This window comes from Nerophis lumbriciformis, linkage group LG04, assembly GCF_033978685.3.
Source record: "Nerophis lumbriciformis linkage group LG04, RoL_Nlum_v2.1, whole genome shotgun sequence".
Lineage (NCBI taxonomy): Eukaryota > Metazoa > Chordata > Actinopteri > Syngnathiformes > Syngnathidae > Nerophis > Nerophis lumbriciformis.
The window spans coordinates 5,281,413-5,295,390 of NC_084551.2; the positions used below are offsets into that span (position 1 = coordinate 5,281,413).

The 13,978-nt window shown below is 38.7% G+C and overlaps 1 protein-coding gene across 1 annotated transcript in view; it reads right to left on the minus strand.

The window, feature by feature from the left end:
• The window catches only part of cops7a (COP9 constitutive photomorphogenic homolog subunit 7A), a 33,071-nt gene extending 20,118 nt beyond the window's left edge, over positions 1–12,953 (minus strand). The window contains exon 1 of the mRNA XM_061947728.1: positions 12,837–12,953. The gene's annotated coding sequence lies outside the window, so the exon portion shown is untranslated. The remainder of the gene's footprint in view (positions 1–12,836) is intronic.
• Between the last annotated feature and the right edge of the window lie 1,025 nt (positions 12,954–13,978).

The window sequence follows — 13,978 nt, forward strand, 5'->3', positions numbered from 1 at the left end:
TGGTGTCTAGCGCTTAAAAGGTCCGACAGGAAACAATGACTCGGGCACTTGCTCGGGGGCAGAACATTCATACTTTGTTGTCCAGTCGTTAAGTCAGATTTTTTGCACGCTACACCGCTACAACAAAGATGACGGGGAGAAGACGCTGCCGAAGGTGAGCCACGTAAATAAGACCGCCCACAAAACGGCGAATCCGGAAGAGACTGTCAGAAAGTGGCTTGAAGATGATCTGTAAAACATAATCCATGCAACATTTTGACCAAACACCATTACATTTTATGTACATCACAAGGAAGTGTTTTCAATTTAGAAAAAAATAAATAAAATAATATTACTCCTTTAATGCGCCCTATAATCCGGTGCGCCTTATATATGAAAAAAGATTGAAAATAGGCCATTCAGTGCGCCTTATATTCCGGTGTGCCCTATGTAGGGTTGCAAAGGGGTGGAAAGTTTCCGGTAAATTTACCACGGGAAGTTTAGCTCGGGAAGTTTGGAAATATTGACCATTTTTTGATTATTCAAAGTTGGACACCGTCCATGGGAATTAATGGGAATATATGGGAATTAATGGGGAATTATAATAATTATATATTATTGGGCACTTGTATATATGCTGCTGCATCTTTGTGGCATTTTTGACGTAGCTCTTTGCACAGTATTTGCAAATGTACACCGCCTTTCCGCCTACATTGGTTGGGGTGAAATGTCTCCACACGTACGTGGCATTATTCTGTTTGTATTTATTTATTCTTGTAAAACACTAATGCAATGCCACACAAAGATATAAATAGTCAGCTAAACAATTGGAGTAGTCTTTAAAAATATTATACTGATGGACAAATTAATAGAAATAAGTTAGATGAATAAATGAACACTCAATCAGCATGCTAAATCAAACTATAAAATACATTCTGTATGAGAACAGAAGGCAGAGGAAACTACAGGTTTTGATTTAGTATTTGCTAGTTGAACTTTACAGATCACAAAAAAGGTAAATTCGGATCGCTAACATTGTTAGCATAAATGAATGGGATTTAACATAGAGAAAACTAGCATCACGGCTAACGGAGAAATATTTTCGGTTCATTATGAGACTGTGGTGGTACATTAACCTAGCTAGCTAGAGATATTGGCCCCAAAATCATTTAACAAGTACAGGAACAGCTAGCTAGCTTGAGTGGAAGTCTGCTGGAGTAGCCTACAGTCATACAGTAACCAGAGGTGGGTAGTAACGCACTACATTTACTCCGTTACATCTACTTGAGTAACTTTTGGGATGAATTGTACTTCTAAGAGTAGTTTTAATGCAACATACTTTTACTTTTACTTGAGTATATTTATAGAGAAGAAACGCTACTTTTACTCCGCTACTTTTATCTACATTCAGCTCGCTACTCGCTACTAATTTTAATCGATCTGTTAATGCACGCTTTGTTTGTTTTGGTCTGTCAGACAGACCTTCATAGTGCCTGCGTTTCAACAAATACAGTCACTGGTGACGTTCACTCTGTTCCACCAATCAGATGCAGTCACTGGTGACGTTGGACCAATCAAACAGAGCCAGGCGGTCACATGACCTGACTTAAACAAGTTGAAAAACTTATTGGGGTGTTACCATTTAGTGGTCAATTGTACGGAATATATACTGTACTGTGCAATCTACTAATAAAAGTTTCAATCAATCAATCAAAAGTGTGAAGGAAAAAAGACCCTTTTTTATTTCAACCGTATATCCCGTCAAAAGCCTAAAGACTGACTGCACAGTTCCTGTCTTCACAATAAAAGTGCCGCTCCATCACGCCTGCGCTTTCAAAACAAGAGTCTCCGAAAGCCAGCGCAAACAAGCTAGCAAGCTACGGAGTTTGCCGCCAATGTATTTCTTGTAAAGTGTATAAAAACGAATATGGAAGCTGGACAAATAAGATGCCAAAAACCAACCACTTTCATGTGGTATTAGACAGCAAGGAGGAACTTTTTTTCTCCTCCATTTGAAAACGTGGACGCTATCAGCACTACTGTCTGATTACAGTCAATGCAAGTCATCAGAATCAGGTAATACACCAACTTATATTCTTGTCTTCATGAAAGAAAGGAATCTATATGTGTTAAACATGCATGTATATTCATTAAAACACCTTTAACATGTAAACAAAAACGGCAAAATAAATAAATATAAATTATATACTGTATATATATATGTGTATATATATATATGTATATATATATATATATATATATATGTGCATATATATATATATGTATATATATATAAATGTGTGTATGTATATATATATATGTGTGTGTGTGTGTGTGTGTGTGTGTGTGTATATATAAATATATATATATATATATATATATATATATATATATATATATATATATATATATATATAAAATATGTGTGTGTATGTTACTCATCAGTTACTCAGTACTTGAGTAGTTTTTTCACAACATACTTTTTACTTTTACTCAAGTAAATATTTGGGTGACTACTCCTTACTTTTACTTGAGTAATAAATCTCTAAAGTAACAGTACTCTTACTTGAGTACAATTTCTGGCTACTCTACCCACCTCTGACAGTAACAAGCAATTACACCTCTATTAAACTTAAATACCATAGATCAAATATATTTACCCCAGTAATATCATCAAACCTTACCTGACTGGGTGAAGTCCTTGGGCTCAAATACTAGTGTGGCCTCAATAGCCCTGCTGTAGTGTGTAGCATGCTGGGAATTGTCTGTGCGTGTGATGTAAGAAATAATGCACTGCACATGTGATGGAGGAATGCACAGTGCAGGGTTGAAATTCTACTGAAATTGCATTAAATCAGGTTGTTTTAGCTAATAATCATGCTGCAAGATCTAGCATGTTGCATTCAATGTTTATTCCCATTAATTTCCGTTAATTCCCATATATTCCCGTTAATTACCATTGGAATGTTTTCAACTTTGAATATTCCCGGAATTTTGCAACCTATGGTCCGGAAATTACTGTATATTAAAACTTTGAGGAAAGGGGGCGTTGCATACCTGCCAACTTTTGAAATCAGAAAAACCTAGTAGCCAGGGTCCAAGGGCCGCAGGCCCCGGTAGGTCCAGGACAAAGTCCTGGTGGAGGGTTCAGGGCTTCGCCCCCCGACGCAAAATGATTATTAGCATTCAGACAGGTTAAAATGTTGCTAAAACCATCACTTTTCTATCAGTCACAGTGACTTTTCAAAACAAAAATATTACAGCAAAAATCATATGGGTTGATTGGCATGTTTATTCTGTAAGCTAACTTCAATAGTTTGAAATTATTTTGACAGTTAATGCCAGTTATCCTGTCAACCTTTCACAAGACTTCAATTTGTTAATTGAAAGTATAAACAGTATAAACACTTTTTACAGTAAACAAATGGTAAAACAGTACTAAACAATTCCATTAAAAAAAAAATTGTGTCATTATTAACTTTCTGTCCAAGCTTGTATAATCTACTGCCTTGTTCAATTGTAAAAAATATTATGTGCCTAAAATTCACATTTCTATCACAATTATCATACTGTAAACATGGTAAGCTAACTTCATTAAAATTAATAGTCCTGTCAATAGCATGGAATTACAATTCAAATGTAGTTTTTTTTGTAAGCCTTTCAAAAGAATTCAAAATATGAAAAATTAATGAAAATTAATTTAAGCCATCAGACACTTTAAAAGTGGCACATCACATCTCTAATGTAATCATTTTAACTTTTCAACAGAAATAGCACTGCAAAAATATTAAGGACATACTTCTGTATTTTGGTAGTTATGCTGTCAACATTTAACAAGATTTCTTCAACTTGGACTTGAAAGCATAAATAGTATAAACACTTTTAACAGTATGTCGTGCTGTGAAATACAGCCGACAGGATTGCGCACCAAACACGAAGCAAGGCCAAAGCGCATGCATGGTGCAGGAGAACAAAGGACTTCTTTCATTTAAGGTTTGTGATAAACCATCAAACTCATTCGTTAAAAGGACTCTATAGTAATATAAAGCGAATTTTTCTGGACATTATCATGCAAGAAAAGTTTATTTTTGGGACCGCGATCACCGCGTAATGATTTTTAAAGGTTGCATTACAAACATTTAACTGTCCCATGTGATCAGCCAGTGCGATTGGAAGTCCATGCTCAATTATTGCCTCCGTAAATAAAACTTCGGCATTTATCACATCCAAAGAATCTGTTTGGGCGACGAAAAACGTTGAAAGTTTTCCACTTGTATCGCTAGCAACGGCATTAGACTTGTGTTTTTTTGTCCCAACGTGGTCTTTTACATCGCTAATTCCTCCGTGTCCGATCGAAAAATCTTGTCTGCACAAGGTGCAATTCGCGTAGTTTTCACCCTTTTTTTTTTTTTAATTAATGAAAAACCGTATTTTTTATCACTGCAACCGTAACCCGGAATAGGTTGATGAAAACCGTACGAATTACGGGAAAACCGGAGTAGTTGGCAGGTATGGCGTTGGGTATTATTTTTGATTATACATGATTTATGGTATGTATAATCAAGTGTAAACACAGCATACGTTGTGAAAATCCAACTTCGGACAAACAAAGTAAGCACCTAGTATGGTCGTTTCCTGGCTCAAAGAGGCACAAGAAATAACAACCCAAAAGTTATATGTAGGTATGAGTGAACTTGTCAAATTAAAAGTGAGAGAACAAAAGATCCCAGTGCGCAGCTATTGACTTGGTTGTGCTATTTTAGGAGCTTCCTCCCACAGAACACATATCGGCCCACATGGGACATGTCGTCTACCGATACAGGATACAATTATTCAGCTTGCGTCAGACCACTTTCACGACTTGGGGCCATGTCTTAAAATTAATACCACAGAGAGAGGGCAAAACACTTCTGAGTAGTTATTATTATTCATCTTATGCTGACACTTATTAAAAGGAATTTGCATGTTATCAACTAATATTGGATGCCATCATTCTGCAGCGTGCGTCTATCGTCCCCATCGGGAGTGCCACCAGTTTAGAAAACATTTCAGGTAAGTGAGGTGGATAATTGAGTGGGTTGGTGTTGCAAACGAATAACCGGATTGCGGCTTGTTTTTTTTAATAGGCCTGTGGTAGATTGTAGAAATTAAATTAACAAAAAAAAGCCATTATGTAATGGAAAAAAGCTGATACTAATTACTAACAATAACAAAATACATTTTTTTTTAGCCTTTTTCTAATTACATTCACATGCATCATGGCCAATTATGCAAATTAGACAATGAGGTCATCTCGACACCCTCGAACAACACACCGGCCCATTTACATAGCAGTCCTGTGGGGAACACTGGAGAAGACATACACTAACAGGCGTACAAACAGAAGCATTTAGCAACAAGAGTTTGTGAGCTTGTTAGTGAAAGCAACGCTCAGCTTCTGTCTGTGCGTAGACAATATGTAATAGTGGTAAGCAGCAGAGGACATCATAAGACTTAAAACAAAAGTCTAGCATCCAGCAGCTGACAGTCAGGTCAGTAGATCACAGGGACACATACATCCCAAGTGACACAAAATTTCACATCAGCAACCATGGGGTTTTTGATAGGTTTGACAAGCGGGGAAAAAAAGCAAGTGAGGAAAGAATTCTGCACACAGATGCACTAGATGTCAAATAATCAGAGGTGGGTAGTAACGCGCTACATTTACTCCGTTACATCTACTTGAGTAACTTTTGGGATAAATTGTACTTCTAAGAGTAGTTTTAATGCAACTTACTTTTACTTTTACTTGAGTATATTTATAGAGAAGAAACGCTACTTTTACTCCGCTACTTTTACTCCGCTACTTTTATCTACATTCAGCTCGCTACTCGCTACTAATTTTTATCGATCTGTTAATGCACGCTTTGTTTGTTTTGGTCTGTCAGACAGACCTTCAAAGTGCCTGCCTTACTTGTGACGTTTCACTCCGTTCCACCAATAAAATGCAGTCACTAGTGACGTTTGACTCCGTTCCACCAATCAGATGCAGTCACTGGTGACGTTGGACCAATCAAACAGAGCCAGGCGGTCACATGACCTGACTTAAACAAGTTGAAAAACTTATTGGGGTGTTACCATTTAGTGGTCAATTGTACGGAATATGTACTGTACTGTGCAATCTACTAATACAAGTTTCAATCAATCAATCAAAAGTGTGAAGGAAAAAAGACACTTTTTTATTTCAAACGTACATCCCGTCACAAGCCTAAAGACTGACTGCACAGTTCCTGTCTTCACAATAAAAGTGCCGCTCCATCGCGCCTGCGCTTTCAACATAAGAGTCTCCGAAAGCCAGCGCAAACAAGCTAGCAAGCTACGGAATTTGCCGCCAATGTATTTCTTGTAAAGTGTGTGAAAACGAATATGGAAGCTGGACAAATAAGATACCAAAAACCAACCACTTTCATGTGGTATTAGACAGAAAGGATGAACTTTTTTTCTCCTGCATTTGAAAACGTGGACGTTATCATCACTGCTGTCTGATTACAATCAATGCAAGTCATCAGAATCAGGTAATACACCAACTTATATTCTTGTCAACATGAAAGAAATGTGTTAAACATGCATGTATATTCATTAAAACACCTTTAACATGTAAACAAAAACGGCAAAATAAATACATATAAATGATATACTGTATATAGCAATGTATGTATATATATGTATATATATATATATATATACCGGTATATATATATATATATATATATATATATATATATATATATATATATGATATGTGTGTGTATGTTACTCATCAGTTACTCAGTACTTGAGTAGTTTTTTCACAACATACTTTTTACTTTTACTCAAGTAAATATTTGGGAGACTACTCATTACTTTTACTTGAGTAATAAATCTCTAAAGTAACAGTACTCTTACTGGAGTACAATTTCTGGCTACTCTACCCACCTCTGCAAATAATAGACCGTATTCTAGTTGATATGATTTTTTTTAATGTTTAGAACACTTCCTTGTGGTCTACATAACATGTAAGGGAGGTTATTTGGTCAACATTTTGCATTGATAATGTTTCACAGACTGTTTTCAAGCCACTTTCTGACCATGCGCCGTTTTGTTGTCGGCCTTTTTTAAGTGCCTCCACTTCGCCCGTGCCTTCTCCCCGCCATCTTTGTTGTAGTTTTTACTGCTTCCATAGCGTACATACTGACAAATTAACTAGCTGGGATCCCCGCCTCCCCAAAAGGGACAAGCGGTAGGAAATGGATGGATGCATATACGCTACTTTGTGTGAGAAATGGCAACAGTGGAGGATGCCTGTGCATGTACGAAACAGTCTGCCCCACAAGAAGAGAATAGATAAAAAATTAGTTTTTTGACTACAGCGTCAGACCATGCAGAACCCTTTGGTTAAATTTATACCATATATGGTTTAAGGCTGAAACGACGCGTCGACGTAGTCGACGTCATCGGTTACGTAAATACGTCGACGCCGTTTTTGTGCGTCGGCGCGTCGCATATTTACGTCACACTACTGTCATGGCGGAGTGCAAAGCAGACGATGCGAGCGAGGGGAAAAAAGCACGCCAAAAGTCGTCAAAAGTGTCGGAGTATTTCAATAAACGGCCTAATAATGTTGTTGTATGCACACTGTGTCGAGCGGAAATGGCCTATCATAGCAGCACAACGGCTATGAACGAACATTTGAAAAGAAAACCTCCGACAGCGTTCTTGCCATCACCATCAAGTCAATCGTCCGCGTGCGTATACGTTGTCATTATTACACAAAAACATGAATGTGTCATTTGTATCTGCGTTGTAAATTCATAAACTAAAGCACCGTTTGCTCTGAGAGGCGCGTTTGGCGTGCCTGTTCAGTGTTTACAAAGACGCGCTCCTCTTTAACGCTGTGGAGAGGCGGCGGCGGCGGCGAGCGAGCAGCGAGGCGGGGCGCGCCGGGAGCGACGCCGCAAGAGACAGGGGACGACGAGCGAGCGAGGAAGAGGAGCTGAAAAGCGAGGAAAGAAAGAGAAAAGAGTTGGAAGAGAAAAGACTTTGTGTAAAATTAAAAGATTGTAAACCTGGCAAAGCCGTCTGGCGTTCAGTCTGTCGGTCCTGAAAGAACCCCACGGCACAAGACGTGTCACAAACGCTAACGTTAATTAGTTGTGCAAATACCTTTTACAACATTAACAGTTACATGTACTATGTACAAACCAACAATTAACTTTCACTTTAATCATACTATCATTGTTGTGTTATTAAGCAAAATAAGCAATACTTTTACTTTTGTTGAAATGTTTACACTGTACACTTTTTTGTATTGGATGTTTAGCTTTATTTTTGCACATTTTAGCAAATAAGCAATACTTTTACTTTTGTTGAAATGTTTACACTTGTTACAGAATATTTCCGTTTTGCACTTTTTTGTATTGGATGTTTATCTTTATTTTTGCACATTTTAAAGCAAAATAAGCAATACTTTTACTTTTTAAATGCTTATACTATTCCAGAATATTAAGATTTGCACTGGATGTTTACTTTTATATTTGCACATTAAAAAGCAAATAAGCTACTTTTAATTTTGTTAAATGTTAAAAGTTTTAAATGTTTACATTGTTACAGAATATTTTGTCATGTTGTTGTCAATGTTGACTGAGTGGCCATACTTTTTTTTTTGTAAATAAAAGCCATGCCTTTTGAAAAAACTGGCCTACATTTATTTTTTCCTCTTCATTTTAAATAAAAAAAATATTCGGTAAAAGGAAAAATAATCTATAGATTAATCGAAAAAATAATCTATAGATTAACCGATTAATCGAAAAAAATAATCTATAGATTAATCGATAGAAAAATAATCGTTAGCTGCAGCCCTAATATGGTTAATCCGGTAACACCCATCCATCCATCCATTTCTACCGCTGGTCCCTTTTGGGGTCGGGGGTGTGCTGGAGCCTATCTCAGCTGGGTGCAAAAACGTCCCAGGACGAGCAAATTCCAAACGGCTTATTTGGCGGAAGTATGAGGTAGGGCAAGATTATTTGATAAATATCGTCGCAATGCCTCCATGGTTTGATTTCAAATTTGTGGGACTTATGCAGATCCCAAATACACAACAGAAGGTACCAATAGGTAAAAAAAAGTTGATTACAACTTATCAATTTATTTCGATAAATGTAAATCAGCGAAAACATGATGTCAGATTGTCCTAAGCATTGGTGTCAAAGTCATTTTAGCTCAAGGGCCGCATGAAGGAAAATCCACTCCCACGCAGGCCGGACTGGTAAAATCATTGCATTATAACTTCAAAATAAAGACAACTTCAGATTATTTTCTTTGTCTACATTCTGAAAATGTACATACTACAAATAATCCTCTTGGCAAAACACTTGACGAGAGTTGAAAACTCTGGGGAAAAAAATCGGTGCGATTTCATACCTGCCAACTTTTGAAATCAGAAAAACCTAGTAGCCAGGGTCCAGGAGCCGCAGGCCCCGGTAGGTCCAGGACAAAGTCCTGTTGGGGGGTTCAGCTTCGCCCCCCCCCCGACGCAAAATGATTATTAGCATTCAGACAGGTTAAAATGTTGCTAAAACCATCACTTTTCTATCAGTCACAGTGACTTTTCAAAACAAAAATATTACAGCAAAAATCATATGGGTTGATTGACATGTTTATTCTGTAAGCTAACTTCAATAGTTTGAAATTATTTTGACAGTTAATGCCAGTTATCCTGTCAACCTTTCACAAGATTTCAATTTGTTAATTGCAAGTATAAACAGTATAAACACTTTTTACAGTAAACAAATGGTAAAACAGTACTAAACAATTCCATTAAAAAAAAATTGGTGTCATTATTAACTTTCTGTCCAAGCTTGTATAATCTACTGCCTTGTTCAATTGTAAAAAATATTCTGTGCCTAAAATTCACATTTCTATCACAATTATCATACTGTAAACATGGTAAGCTAACTTCATTAAAATTAATAGTCCTGTCAATAGCATGGAATTACAATTCAAATGTAGTTTTTTTGTAAGCCTTTCAAAAGAATTCAAAATATGAAAAATTAATGAAAATTAATTTAAGCCATCAGACACTTGAAAAGTGGCACATCACATCTCTAATGTAATCATTTTAACTTTTCAACAGAAATAGCACTGCAAAAATATTAAGGACATACTTCTGTATTTTGGTAGTTATGCTGTCAACATTTAACAAGATTTCAACTTGGACTTGAAAGCATAAATAGTATAAACACTTTTAACAGTATAACAGTACTAAACAATTCCAATAGATAACATTGGTGTCATTACCTTTTTGTGGCTAAAATCCAAAGTTTTCCACTTGTATCGCTAGCAACGGCATTAGACTTGTGTTTTTTTGTCCCAACGTGGTCTTTTACATCGCTAATTCCTCCGTGTCCGATCGAAAAATCTTGTCTGCACAAGGTGCAATTCGCGTAGTTTTCACCCTTTTTGGAACGGATAATTATTCCCGGATAGGCTTTTGAATATTCTTCACGGAATGACTGCAGTTTTCTTTTCGGTTTAAGACTCGTTTGCGATTTTTCTCCGGCTGATTCCATGATCGTTCGCTCGTTTGGAAACAATGGGCAACAGGTGCCTCGTGATTGGCAGCGGTGCTATAAATAGTCTCGCGCATGGCATTCGGAATGGCTCGACAGGAAGTTACGGGAAGCAGTGTCGATTATCATTGTTGTTACGCGATTTCGTGAATAAAACTTAAAAAAAAAAATTGTTTTAATTAATGAAAAACCGTATTTTTTATCACTGCAACCGTAACCCGGAATAGGTTGATGAAAACCGTACTAATTACGGGAAAACCGGAGTAGTTGGCAGGTATGCGATTTCAAAAACACAGTGAAGAACACATTGAGCTTAAAGACTTTCTCTCAGGGTTTTTACAAAGTCAATAAAGTTTAAGCACTTCCTGTTTAGCATTCTAACGTTAGCAGTTTCTTAAAAATGCTTGGAAAAGCAACCGATTGTTTCCACAAACATAGATAATTAATTCGCGGGCCGGATCTGGCCCACGGGCCTTGACTTTGTCACCTAAGTGCTAAAGCATTGCTTTTCAATCATGTTATTGAACCTAACCACAAGGCCAGTTAGAGTGTTCTCCCTGAGATCGGTAGGTTGTGAGTCGTACCAAAGACTATAAAAATGGGACCCATTATCTCCCTGCTTGGTAGAGATGCGCGGTTTGCGGGCACAACCGCGGAGTCCGCGGATTAAAAAAATTAGATTTTATCCGCGGGTCGGGTCGGGTCGGGTGGTTGAAATAAAAAAAAATTTGATTTTAAATAGATTCAGGCGGGTGGCAGTTAAACCAATTCGGAAATATATATACATAGTTAAATGTTGTTACCCACATACGAAAAACGAGCAGGCACCTGCTGCATATGCCACAACAAAAAAAAAAAAAAGAGATGGACACTTTTACGGAGCGGAGAAGGGACGCCTCGCCGGGGTCCGGGACCGAGGCCCCTTCCCCCGAGAGGGCCCCACCGGGAGCCGTAGCTGAGGCGATCCGCGAGAAGGGCCCGACGCACGTCCAGGGTCACTACCGCGCCCACCGCACCGACACCCCGCCTCGTCCGCCTTCGCCGCGGCCGGCGTCACGCGCAGCAGGTAAGCAGCTTACCTGCCCGCCACCCCCGTGGCCGAGGGCTCGTAACAGGGGTCACTCCGCGCGCTCCGCCCGCGCAGCTTACCTGCCTGCCACCCCTGTTGCCGGGGGCGTGTAACAGGGGTCACTCCGCGCGCAGTGCGCTCACGAAAGGGGTGGGGCTCACCCTGGTTGATATAGACAGCAGCTAGGACGGTGGCCATGGAAGTCGGAACCCGCTAAGGAGTGTGTAACAACCCACCTGCCGAATCAACTAGCCCTGAAAATGGATGGCGCTGGAGCGTCGGGCCCATATACCCGGCCGTCGCCGGCAGCGAGATGCGCTTGGAGGTGCGCTCAGCGCGGCTCCCATATGATTGCGCACTGGTGTGCGTCTGGGTCGTGACAGCGTGGCACGCGAATGTCTGTGCTGCATTGGATCAGTCTCCTTTCTTTAACAGGCAAAAGCTTTATAACCTCACTAATGCCTTGCATCGTCTATATTAGATATATAACAACGGGCGGGTGCGGTTCTGATCAAATGTTAGATCGGGTGGATTGCGGATGGTTGACGACTTTCTGATGCGGTTGCGGATGAAATAATTGCCTATCCGCGCATCTCTACTGCTTGGCACTCAGCATCAAGGGTTGGAATTGGGGGTTCAATCACCAAAATGATTCCCGGGCGCAGCCACCGCTGCTGCTCACTGCTCCCCTCACCTCCCAGTGGGTGAACAAGGGGATGGGTCAAATGCAGAGGTTAATTTCACCACTCCTAGTGTGTGTGTGAGACTATCATTGGTACTTTAACTTTGACTTTATTCCCCATTAAATGTAAGGCAATCGTTTGCGGTTTATGAAAACTGTTGCTATTATTTAAGCATCAAAGAAAATATGTCTTGGCTCAAAAGTCGGTGTAATTCTTTGATCCATAAAACTATCCAAGCCTTATATACCAAAAATGTCTTTTGTATTCAAATTCGTCATGTGAGTAAACACAAAAGCGTTACTTGTCTCGTTATTTACATGATTAAAGCTCGGTGTGTCGTGCTAGATAGCATGTTAGCATCCACAGTGCTGTGAAACGCTAGGCCACAGTTCAGTCCAATACTTCCCACAGACCTAAATTACAACAAAATGACACCATAGGTAAACTAAAACACGACATACGCGTCAAAGTTGGCAGGAAATGAATACACATAAGGCTGTTGAGAGGAACTGTTACCTTGTTGTGTTGATTTCAAGCAGATTAGCCTCTCCGCTCGACGGTGCATTCACTTCCGCCCAGTTTACGTACGACAACAAAGTAACGTGCAATCTGATTGGACAAATGAAAGGGAAGTAGGCGGGGTTTTCAGGCGAGCTGTGCGTCAGTGGATAAGACTAAACAGCGTCATCTAGCGCTGGTCTGATGTTACAGCAACACAATTTGGGCCATGAATATAATTTCTCTATCCGTCCACTTATGGTTTAATTGATAACATGTAAACAGATAAAATGTGATATATCACATAATAATTACACAAGTTAATTTCTCTTTACATGTTCGAAAAGGAGTAGGGAGAAGCAAAATGTATTTAATCCTTAGCAGTGTTGGGTTAGTTACTGAAAACCAGTAACTAGTTACAGTTACTAGTTACTTTATTTCAAAAGTAACTCAGTTACTAACTCAGTTACTTAAACCAAAAAGTAATGCGTTACTGTGAAAAGTAACTATTTAGTTATTTATATATATTTTTTAATTTTTTTAAGGCCCCATTTAATGCCCTTTTAGCCTTCATTTTAGTACTGTTATTGCACTGGAGAATAATACAATCTGTTGATCAACTTGACATGCATTTGCATCACTGAACTCTGCTAAGCAATGTGCTCTACATACAACACACAAAGACAAAGATATGTTTTAAAGGGCCAATTTGTTTCAGACCAGAACAAATTGACCAAACTATTTTAAATAGCTGCAACTTAACATACATAAGTAACAAACAGCATAATAACAACATAGCTGTAAAACAAGAAAGGCACACACTACATACATAAAGCCTAACCAGGCGTTTTTTTATCTCAAGGAATTCTGAAATAAAATCATGTCTGAAGCCCAGAACACTCTACACATTTCCCCACTTAGTTTAGAGAAAAGGAAATATTAGCCTGGCCCACTAGTATCCCTCTTTAGGTTTGTGAACTTTATAGTCTAAACATTTAGAGTGATGTGATCAGGCCCGGCCCTAACCAATCTGGCGCCCTAGGCAAGATTTTAGGTGGCGTCACCCCACATCGGCAGTGAAGTGTATATACTCACAAGAAACCGAATAGCTTTGTCTTTGACCATTTTTTTACTTAAAGAAAGCAAATTAACAATCAGAA